This window comes from Haliotis rubra, unplaced genomic scaffold (genome assembly GCF_003918875.1).
Source record: "Haliotis rubra isolate DU_JTF1 unplaced genomic scaffold, ASM391887v1 Scf568, whole genome shotgun sequence".
In the NCBI taxonomy this organism is placed as follows: domain Eukaryota; kingdom Metazoa; phylum Mollusca; class Gastropoda; order Lepetellida; family Haliotidae; genus Haliotis; species Haliotis rubra.
The window spans coordinates 326773-338407 of record NW_025767266.1 but is presented as its reverse complement, the minus strand read 5'-3'; the positions used below and the strand labels follow the sequence as shown (position 1 = coordinate 338407).

The window sequence follows — 11635 nt, the reverse complement described above, 5'->3', positions numbered from 1 at the left end:
AATTATTATTATTATTATTATTATTATTATTATTATTATTATTATTTATGTTACACCTGTAGTAATCAGTGACACATCATCTGGACATGTTACACCTGTAGTAATCAGTGACACATCATCTTGGACATGTTACACCTGTAGTAATCAGTGACACATCAGCCTGGACATGTTACACCTGTAGTAATCAGTGACACATCATCTTGGACATGTTACACCTGTAGTAATCAGTGGCACATCAACCTGGACATGTTACACCTGTAGTAATCAGTGACACATCAGCTTGAACATGTTACACCTGTAGTAATCAGTGACACATCATCAGCTTTGACATGTTACACCTGTAGTAATCAGTGACACATCATCTTGGACATGTTACACCTGTAGTAATCAGTGACACATCATCTTGGACATGTTACACCTGTAGTAATCAGTGACACATCAGCTTTGGACATGTTACACCTGTAGTAATCAGTGACACATCAGCTTGGACATGTTACACCTGTAGTAATCAGTGACACATCAGCTTGGACATGTTACACCTGTAGTAATCAGTGACACATCATGTTGAACATGTTACACCTGTAGTAATCAGTGACACATCATCTTGACATGTTACACCTGTAGTAATCAGTGACACATCATCTTGGACATGCTACACCAGTAGTAATCAGTGACACATCATCTTGGACATGTTACACCTGTAGTAATCAGTGACACATCATCTTGACATGTTACACCTGTAGTAATCAGTGACACATCATCTTGGACATGTTACACCTGTAGTAATCAGTGACACATCAACCTTGACATGTTACACCTGTAGTAATCAGTGACACATCATCTTGGACATGTTACACCTGTAGTAATCAGTGACATATCATCTTGACATGTTACACCTGTAGTAATCAGTGACACATCAGCCTTGACATGTTACACCTGTAGTAATCAGTGACACATCATCTTGGACATGTTACACCTGTAGTAATCAGTGACACATCATCTTGGACATGTTACACCTGTAGTAATCAGTGACACATCATCTTGGACATGTTACACCTGTAGTAATCAGTGACACATCATCTTGGACATGTTACACCTGTAGTAATCAGTGACACATAAGCCTGGACATGATACACCTGTAGTAATCAGTGACACATCAGCTTGGACATGATACACCTGTAGTAATCAGTGACACATCAGCTAGAACATGATACACCTGTAGTAATCAGTGACACATCATCTTGGACATGTTACACCTGTAGTAATCAGTGACACATCAGCTTGGACATGTTACACCTGTAGTAATCAGTGACACATCATCTTGAACATGTTACACCTGTAGTAATCAGTGACACATCATCTTGACATGATACACCTGTAGTAATCAGTGACACATCATCTTGGACATGATACACCTGTAGTAATCAGTGACACATCAGCTTGGACATGATACACCTGTAGTAATCAGTGACACATCATCTTGGACATGTTACACCTGTAGTAATCAGTGACACATCACAGCTTCAGGACATGTTACACCTGTAGTAATCAGTGACACATCAGCTTGGACATGATACACCTGTAGTAATCAGTGACACATCTCTGGACATGTTACACCTGTAGTAATCAGTGACACATCATCTTGGACATGATACACCTGTAGTAATCAGTGACACATCAGCTTGGACATGTTACACCTGTAGTAATCAGTGACACATCAGCTTGACATGTTACACCTGTAGTAATCAGTGACACGTCAGCTTGGACATGTTACACCAGTAGCAATCAGTGACACATCATGTTGGACATGTTACACCTGTAGTAATCAGTGACACATCATCTTGGACATGTTACACCTGTAGTAATCAGTGACACATCATCTTGGACATGATACACCTGTAGTAATCAGTGACACATCAGCTTGGACATGTTACACCTGTAGTAATCAGTGACACATCAGCTTGGACATGTTACACCTGTAGTAATCAGTGACACATCAGCTTGGACATGTTACACCTGTAGTAATCAGTGACACATCATCTTGGACATGTTACACCTGTAGTAATCAGTGACACATCATCTTGACATGTTACACCTGTAGTAATCAGTGACACATCAGCTTGGACATGTTACACCTGTAGTAATCAGTGACACATCATCTTGGACATGTTACACCTGTAGTAATCAGTGACACATCATCTTGGACATGTTACACCTGTAGTAATCAGTGACACATCAGCTTGGACATGTTACACCTGTAGTAATCAGTGACACATCATCTTGGACATGTTACACCTGTAGTAATCAGTGACACATCATCTTGGACATGTTACACCTGTAGTAATCAGTGACACATCATCTTGGACATGTTACACCTGTAGTAATCAGTGACACATCGTCTTGACATGTTACACCTGTAGTAATCAGTGACACATCATCTTGGACATGTTACACCTGTAGTAATCAGTGACACATCAGCTTGGACATGTTACACCTGTAGTAATCAGTGACACATCAGCTTGGACATGTTACACCTGTAGTAATCAGTGACACATCAGCTTGGACATGTTACACCTGTAGTAATCAGTGACACATCATCTTGACATGTTACACCTGTAGTAATCAGTGACACGTCAGCTTGTACATGTTACACCTGTAGTAATCAGTGACACATCATCTTGGACATGTTACACCTGTAGTAATCAGTGACACATCAGCTTGGACATGATACACCTGTAGTAATCAGTGACACATCAGCTTGAACATGATACACCTGTAGTAATCAGTGACACATCAGCTTGTACATGTTACACCTGTAGTAATCAGTGACACGTCAGCTTGTACATGTTACACCTGTAGTAATCAGTGACACGTCAGCTTGTACATGTTACACCTGTAGTAATCAGTGACACGTCAGCTTGTACATGTTACACCTGTAGTAATCAGTGACACGTCAGCTTGTACATGTTACACCTGTAGTAATCAGTGACACATCATCTTGGACATGTTACACCTGTAGTAATCAGTGACACATCAGCTTGGACATGTTACACCTGTAGTAATCAGTGACACATCAGCCTGGACATGATACACCTGTAGTAATCAGTGACACATCAGCTTGGACATGATACACCTGTAGTAATCAGTGACACATCATCTTGGACATGATACACCTGTAGTAATCAGTGACACATCAGCTTGGACATGATACACCTGTAGTAATCAGTGACACATCATCTTGGACATGTTACACCTGTAGTAATCAGTGACACATCATCTTGGACATGTTACACCTGTAGTAATCAGTGACATGTCAGCTTAGTAACATGTTACACCTGTAGTAATCAGTGACACATCAGCCTGGACATGTTACACCTGTAGTAATCAGTGACACATCATCTTGGACATGTTACACCTGTAGTAATCAGTGACACATCAGCTTGGACATGTTACACCTGTAGTAATCAGTGACACATCAGCTTGGACATGATACACCTGTAGTAATCAGTGACACATCATCTTGGACATGTTACACCTGTAGTAATCAGTGACACATCATCTTGGACATGTTACACCTGTAGTAATCAGTGACACATCATCTTGGACATGTTACACCTGTAGTAATCAGTGACACATCAGCTTGGAACATGATACACCTGTAGTAATCAGTGACACATCATCTTGGACATGATACACCTGTAGTAATCAGTGACACATCATCTTGGACATGTTACACCTGTAGTAATCAGTGACATCATCTTGGACATGTTACACCTGTAGTAATCAGTGACACATCATCTTGGACATGTTACACCTGTAGTAATCAGTGACACATCGTCTTGGACATGTTACACCTGTAGTAATCAGTGACACATCATCTTGAACATGTTACACCTGTAGTAATCAGTGACACATCATCTTTGACATGTTACACCTGTAGTAATCAGTGACACATCAACCTGGACATGTTACACCTGTAGTAATCAGTGACACATCATCTTGGACATGATACACCTGTAGTAATCAGTGACACATCATCTTGACATGTTACACCTGTAGTAATCAGTGACACATCATCTTGGACATGTTACACCTGTAGTAATCAGTGACACATCAGCTTGGACATGTTACACCTGTAGTAATCAGTGACACATCATCTTGGACATGTTACACCTGTAGTAATCAGTGACACATCATCTTTGACATGTTACACCTGTAGTAATCAGTGACACATCAGCTTTGACATGTTACACCTGTAGTAATCAGTGACACATCATCTTGACATGGTACACCTGTAGTAATCAGTGACACATCATCTTGACATGTTACACCTGTAGTAATCAGTGACACATCATCTTTGACATGTTACACCTGTAGTAATCAGTGACACATCATCTCGGACATGTTACACCTGTAGTAATCAGTGACACATCATCTTCGACATGTAACACCTGTAGTAATCAGTGACACATCATCTTACCATGTTACACCAGTAGTAATCAGTGACACATCATCTTTGACATGTTACACCAGTAGTAATCAGTGACACATCATCTTGGACATGTTACACCTGTGGTAATCAGTGACACATCATCTTGGACATGTTACACCTGTAGTAATCAGTGACACATCATCTTGACATGTTACACCAGTAGTAATCAGTGACATGTCAACTTTGACATGTTACACCAGTAGTAATCAGTGACACATCATCTTTGACATGTTACACCTGTAGTAATCAGTGACACATCATCTATGACATGTTACAACTGTAGCAATCAGTGACACATCATCTTGGACATGTTACACCTTAAGTAATCAGTGACACATCATCCTGACATGTTACACCTGTAGCAATCAGAAGACAAGCAAGTGGTTGACATTATTGTCAGGGTCCCCTGCGTCGATTCCAGTGAGTCATCTCTTACAACCATATGAGGTCCATGTATATGTAATACCACTGGTGAAAGATAAAATGTATAAACTATTACGAACTTTTGAATGCATACCCACTTTTTGTTAGGGACCGTTGATAATTTAGTTTTAGTTTTATAGTTATTGTATTTATATTTTATTTTATTATTTTTTAATATATTTAGGTGTGTATGTTGTTTTAAGGAGTCACCAATTTTAACACATGTTTCTGGGGTGGGGGGGGTTCAACAATTTTGTACATAAAAATATGTAAAGGTCAGCAATTTTGTACATAAAAATATTAAAAAATATGCTTTTTATACATGGAAAAGGGGAGGGTGGGGTCATTGACTTTGTACATGACATGCAGGGGGTCACTTACTATGAACATAAATTTTAGGGGGGGCAATCACATTGTACATGCTTATCCATAAAATCATCATCACACACACACGCGCGCGCGCACGCACGTACGCACGCACGCACGCACGCACACACACACACACCAAAGCCATAAATTATGAACGGCCCCTTAGTATTAATAAAGTAATTAACGAAACAGAAATAGTTATGTGGACTAATTTCGAAATTATTCATGAACAAACTGAATTTAGATGAATTATAGGAACTATGTATCCCACTGGAAACCCTAGAGTCAACGCCTCGCATTATCTCGTAAATAAAGACAGGTGTGAAGTTTATATTAAGCGCATAGTTACCCTCCTACCTTTATGAAAGACTAAAAACTATCAAAGGTACGTTAGAAAGCATTAGTTTACAAGCTTAACAACAAAGCTTTATGCAAATCACGAAAAAAAATTCTCAAATGCATATTTAGGTGAAATGCATCTTTTTCAGAAGAGTTAAATTGTCCTATTTTCGACCATGTCGAAATAAACCAATAACAGTGATTTTGATGTCCAAAAGAAAGGTTGAAATAAAATTCTGCTTTGAGACAAAGATAAACCATTTAAAGTCACCATTTTTCAACTATTAAAACAAGAAACAACTGTTGTAGAGTGTGTAAAATTGTAAAAGAATCATTCCTATGATTTCAGTATTTTAAAACATTTTCTGCTGATTTGCATTAGTGGAAACTAGTACAACGTGTCTTTGATATTGTGAAAAGTGTTTAGCAACACCGAAAATTATCTTTGTTAACAGTTTTGCTTGCAAAGTACATTTTTTCCCTTTTCTGTTTACACATAGCAATATCATTTGCCAAAGCGTAGCAATATTCAAGCAGTATTTGCATCAATATCACGTGTAGAATGATTCTATAGGGTATAAAGAGAGACTAGAATGCATGATACACTAGTACGAGAAATATGCCACGATGAACAGCTGAAGAGAGAGAAAGAGCCATTGGGATGTTGCAGATGGGGTAGACATACAATGCTGTTGCCAACGCCCTCGGATGCCACCATATCAATCATTGTAGAAGCAGAAAAATCAACCAATTTTTTAGTGACCATATGATTCCTTAAAACAAAGTTCCATGAATATTCTCAACTATTTGAGACCTCAAATAGTAGTCTTTTGTCTAGATTAGTCAGATAATGTTCGAAAAGTCTTGATTAGTTTTACATGCCTGCAGCCTTTGAAATACACTCCCCTTCTCCATCACGTGACTAAAAAGCCACCCAGAATACCTGGTACAATCCATTTGCGACAAGACACCCGATGAATCCTCGTAATCATATACGAGAAGGGACAATCAAATAAACTTTTTCGATTATAACTGTCAATGGGTGCACCTTGTCACAATTCCAGAAAATATAACAAAAAACAGGTTTCAGGTTTTTAATTGATTCAAGAATTACAACTGAACGGAGGTGCGGGTGCCGTCTTTAAGGACTATATTTTTTTCACTCCAATATTATCTTCTCCGGAGGCGGTTCTTCTGTGCCAACGGATTGTTGTCGATGAGCCCGTTGTTGCTGTCGCAGTTCTTTTCCTTTGAACGATGTCATCTACTTTTCTGGCCATTTCTTTGGACGTTCGCTGAAAGAAACAGTAGTGATGTTTAATTGTGTGGAGGTATACTATTTCACTGATGTCATTTAATCAGAAACAGACATCATATGTGTGCTTCGAACAATGTTATTAAATAACGATGGAGTTATTATTCATTTAACTGTAAATTTTGGTACTAGTAATAAGGTTTCCAACTAATTGTGGCACAGGAAAAGCAGAAATTTGTCTACAAGTCTATATTGTCCTACTTAGAACTGATAACTCTTACAATATCTCAACTAAAATCGTGAAATATGAATGTTTACGAAATCTATAGAAATGTAAAAAATTTGTTCCAAAAGCTTCAATGTTAATTACATACAGCATTTTACGTTAATTCCCTGATTTGTCAGACATTAACGAATTATTGTAAAAGACAATACCTTGTAACTATGGACTGCTGATGACGTGTGTCCGGTCCGTTCGGTGATGAGCTGTTCATCCATACGAGAGTCATACAGGCATGTCGCAGGTGCCGCCCTCAGAGTGGTTTGAGAAAACGGCTGCCTTGCAGAGTCGTCTGTGTCGGTGGGTGCACACCGATGGGGACGTCAGCAAACCATACATCAGCTAACTGGTATAGCGGAGAGATCCAAGTACAGACTGGGACACGAACCCTTGTGGCCTTGAATAAACATGTGCATGATAAATAAAGACAGACAGACAGACAGACATTTATTCAGTAATAGGCCACTGGCCCAAAATACATTCATAAATATAATAAGAAGTTACATGCGTTTTACCAGGGAGACTATATAATGTTGTAGATTATCCCTGGTTTTACATAAAAACATTAGAATCTCTTATTTTCCCAACATTATATAAAAAAATAATAAACAAACCAAAATAAACAGTATTCTAAGTAATTTCAGGAATATATCATAATAATCATATTTTATATGCGGCTTTATACAAATTAAAATGTACCGTGTATTATAAAATATATATCATTAAAGGTCTTGAAAATATTAATACTTTGTTACACAGGGTGACCGCCTCCGTGGTGTAGTGGTTAGAGCGTCCGCCCGAGAGCGGAAGGTCGCGGGTTCGATCCCCGACCGCGTCATACAAAAGACGTTAAAATATGGTACTTGTTGGTCCCTGCCTGGCGCTCGGCATTAATGGGTACAACAAGGACTGGTCGGCTCGGAGTCAGTATAATGTCTCGGAGTGGGGTATTCATGCTTCACTGCGGCATGGTATCTCAGTGGGCTAGCACTATAAAACCAGCTTCAGTCTGGGCTAGTACAAGCAGCCGCACGTACACATACACACGCATGCACGTCGTCATATGAGCGAAATATTCTCCAGCGCGACGTTAAACCCAATTTCACCTCACCTCACCTCTGGGCGGGGTTTGTTTTCCCTGACAGTGACAGTTTTTCGGTCGTATTTTCTATGCTTTAGCCCCATCAGTTGGATCTGTGTATTCTCCCCGACTCTGAGTAGTCTGTGCTCGTTCCTCGCACGAAGTTGTTTAGCGTTATAAACAAACTTACATTGGGATCCATCTTCCTTTGCAAACAGCCAACAAGTACAACTGAATTCGAAGTAAACCATGTACAGAACCCTTCAGCATTTTATATGAAAATTCCGTAGATTAGTTGAGCTCATGTATTGCGCATGAATGTTGCGTTCGAGTGTGACTTTCCAAGTAAACGAACACGACGAAAATATCGGACTTTCTCCTACATGTGTTTGACTATAAAATGCAGTAGTGGTGGTCCGATTAATTGAAATAATCGAAGATTGGTCGCAGTGACTAAACGACCAAGCAATCGATCATGTTTTCTCATAATCGAACACAAACAATTCAGGAACACTTGTTTTCATCAACAATATTTTTCACAAGGTTGGTGTTGTCTGTTACATTTCATGACCAATACAAGCGTTCCAAGTCATGATTGTATTTATCTTAAAGACACCAAGAAATTTATGTTCCTAACATACTAGTCGTCCTTTAAAGATGTGAAATTTTGCAAAAACAACAACAAAATAACTACGTTTTTTTCCTTATTTTTTGAGCATTAACAAATTTCATAAATGACGCTAACCAATTATTTTCGATGGTTGATCGGTGGTTATGAACCAATCATCAATTATGAGATTTTAATCAATTCCCAACACTAAAAAGCAGCAGAAAGATTCACTTGAGTAGATTTTAAGAAATTCATTAAAGAAGAAGGGTAACGTTTCTTTTGGCGTTTAGTATACATGTATATCATTATTCCCATTGTGAGTTACATCCCATATTGGTCCAACACTTCATCCGGGCATTCACCCAGACACGTTAAAGGGACGCTGATCCAGAGTGAGTGAGTGTGTTTGGTTTTACGCCGCTTTTGGCAATATACCAGCAATATCACGGCGGGGGACACCAGAAATGGGCTTCACACATGGTACCCATGTGGGGAATCGAACCCGGGTCTTCGGTGTGACGAGCGAACGATGTAAAACACTAGGCTACCCCACCGCCCCACACTGATCCAGAACAAATTCCAGGGACGGGTTGTTGCTTGTGTTATTGTTTTCCCCCCCGCGAGTACCTGGATGATATCCCAGAAGTCATCACTGCGATCTCTGCTGCGCCACCCGCAAGCGCATGAGGTAGTATAAGTATGATATGTATATCCTGACATTGATCAATATAGATGAAATCTTTTTACTCATTTATATTTCCATTTTCATTATTATGATAACAAATGAAACCATTTTGAAGTTTAACTTCATCTGTTTGTGATAAAATATGTTAGGACTGAGAGAAACGTAGTCGATGTACGTCTATATATTTTTATCTTATAATCCTAATTAATTTATTATTATATTTGTATGTGTTTTTGAACTTCATAAAAGTACACGATCCGTTTTTCAGAAAATTTATTATATTACTGTTGTATCTAGACATTTAAAGATTGCCTACGTCAATCATATTTCACACACACTCCCTAAGTGCGACATTGACGGCGAAAAAGAATGAAGTGGAATGATTCTGTTGGATGTTACAACGGTGTCCTCCCATTACGCAGACAGGCAGTTCGCAGACACCTTAAAACAACACTTACGGTTCAGTGAACAGATTATCTACTACCTGTTACCTACACATTATAATGGAATAGTCCAAATAAAAACACAGGAACAAACTGAAGCTATATTATTTGTTTTGAAAGATGGACGAAAAGATAGTAATTTGAATTTTTATTGCTGCAATATAAAAACAGTTTATTTTCATAAACATTTCGGTTTAACCTTCTAGTCTAACGGAAGTCGGCATAAACTGATACAATCTTTAGAAAGTATTGTTGAAATTAGAACACTGATTGGTATTAATCGTATCTTACATGGCAATGCAGGTGTCTCATTTACTGCAAGTCAGAATGTTTTCAAATATGTACATATCTATATCTCTCCAACAAAACGTTTTCTCAGTCAACTTCTGTTGGTACATGCGCTATTATTGGGAGGGGTCTTTTCTATCAATAAACACAATCAAACCTCTCAGTGACAAACCTGTTTTTATATTCGATAGTAATTGATAGTAAAATCAATTTTGAGAAGAGAAATCATTTATCATTTAATCACAACAAAGTTCTATTTACCCACAATCAAACTTCTCAGTAACGAACCTGTTTCAGGCTCACCCTGCTCTTCTCACTAGACAGTGGACTGTTCCATTATACCCGTAGGTGTTACCCTAATTAACCTTCTAGTTCAGTGTCTGTCGATTGGGTGTCTGTCAAATGGGTGTCTGTCAAATGGGAGATAACCGTTACAACAAATGAATAAAAACAAAATGCAAACATTTTAAACTTGAAACTGAAGTTACAACAATAATGCTTGTTCGAGGAATGTATCCTTCAATATCCACATAAAGGAACGATATGTCATTCATTTGCAGCTGGTAAAGAAACCTGTTCCATGTCATGCGTCTTTTTACAGCCTAATATGCCCAAAATGAAGTAGTGATGAACAGGAACGGTTATTATGGATAGACAACTTCTTTATTTCAATTGATGCGACGTCCTTTCGGTGTGAGTGATGTTAACGCGTCCAGACATCGGCAATAAGTCGTGACTTGATAACGACTTTAGCATGTACGACAAAGGAAAGTAAAGCAACGTCGCATCGATTGTATGTATAAAGTAATTGAATCTAAAACGTTTTGTCTATCCACGGGCTATAAAAATCGATCCTGTTTGATCATATCAGCTTCAATAAAGGAGTTGTCTATCCATACAAAAAATCGCCACTCAAAGAAGTCAAAAAGTAACTAGTGAAGGTTTCTCAACTGGTCACGTGACCGTTTCAGGTTTTTCACATTGGCGTGTAGTCTCATTGGTCACCCGAGATAGCACACCTGACGACTTCCTTGTGAAAGTAATTTAGTTAGACAACAATGAGCAACCAATCAACGCATTGTCGGTTAATCCTTTGAAGGAAGGACGCTGTTTTTACACAGGCAGTTTGCGACAGGGTGTATTCAGTATACGCTTGTAAATCTACATACATAAACACTACCTTTTGACAAATGGCAAAGTGGGATTGATTCAAATAAATCAAATGTGTGTTTTAATATAATAGGTCGACAGCCATCACTTTGTTACATGACATGACTAAATATCGAGGTAAACAAAACACAGAAATAGAATCAAATTGTATCAGTCGTCATACCATCCAGGCATTAGAGAATCCTAAAAATCCTACACTG

General features: G+C 38.5%; 1 long non-coding RNA gene across 1 annotated transcript; it reads right to left on the bottom strand.

Moving 5' to 3' along the window:
* Nucleotides 1-6703: 6703 nt before the first annotated feature.
* On the bottom strand, nucleotides 6704-7501 carry LOC124254214. The gene is made up of 2 exons (XR_006892421.1): nucleotides 7314-7501; nucleotides 6704-6918 (listed from the first exon to the last, which is right to left on the bottom strand). It is a non-coding gene; the product is annotated as an uncharacterized LOC124254214 (long non-coding RNA).
* Nucleotides 7502-11635: the final 4134 nt, after the last annotated feature.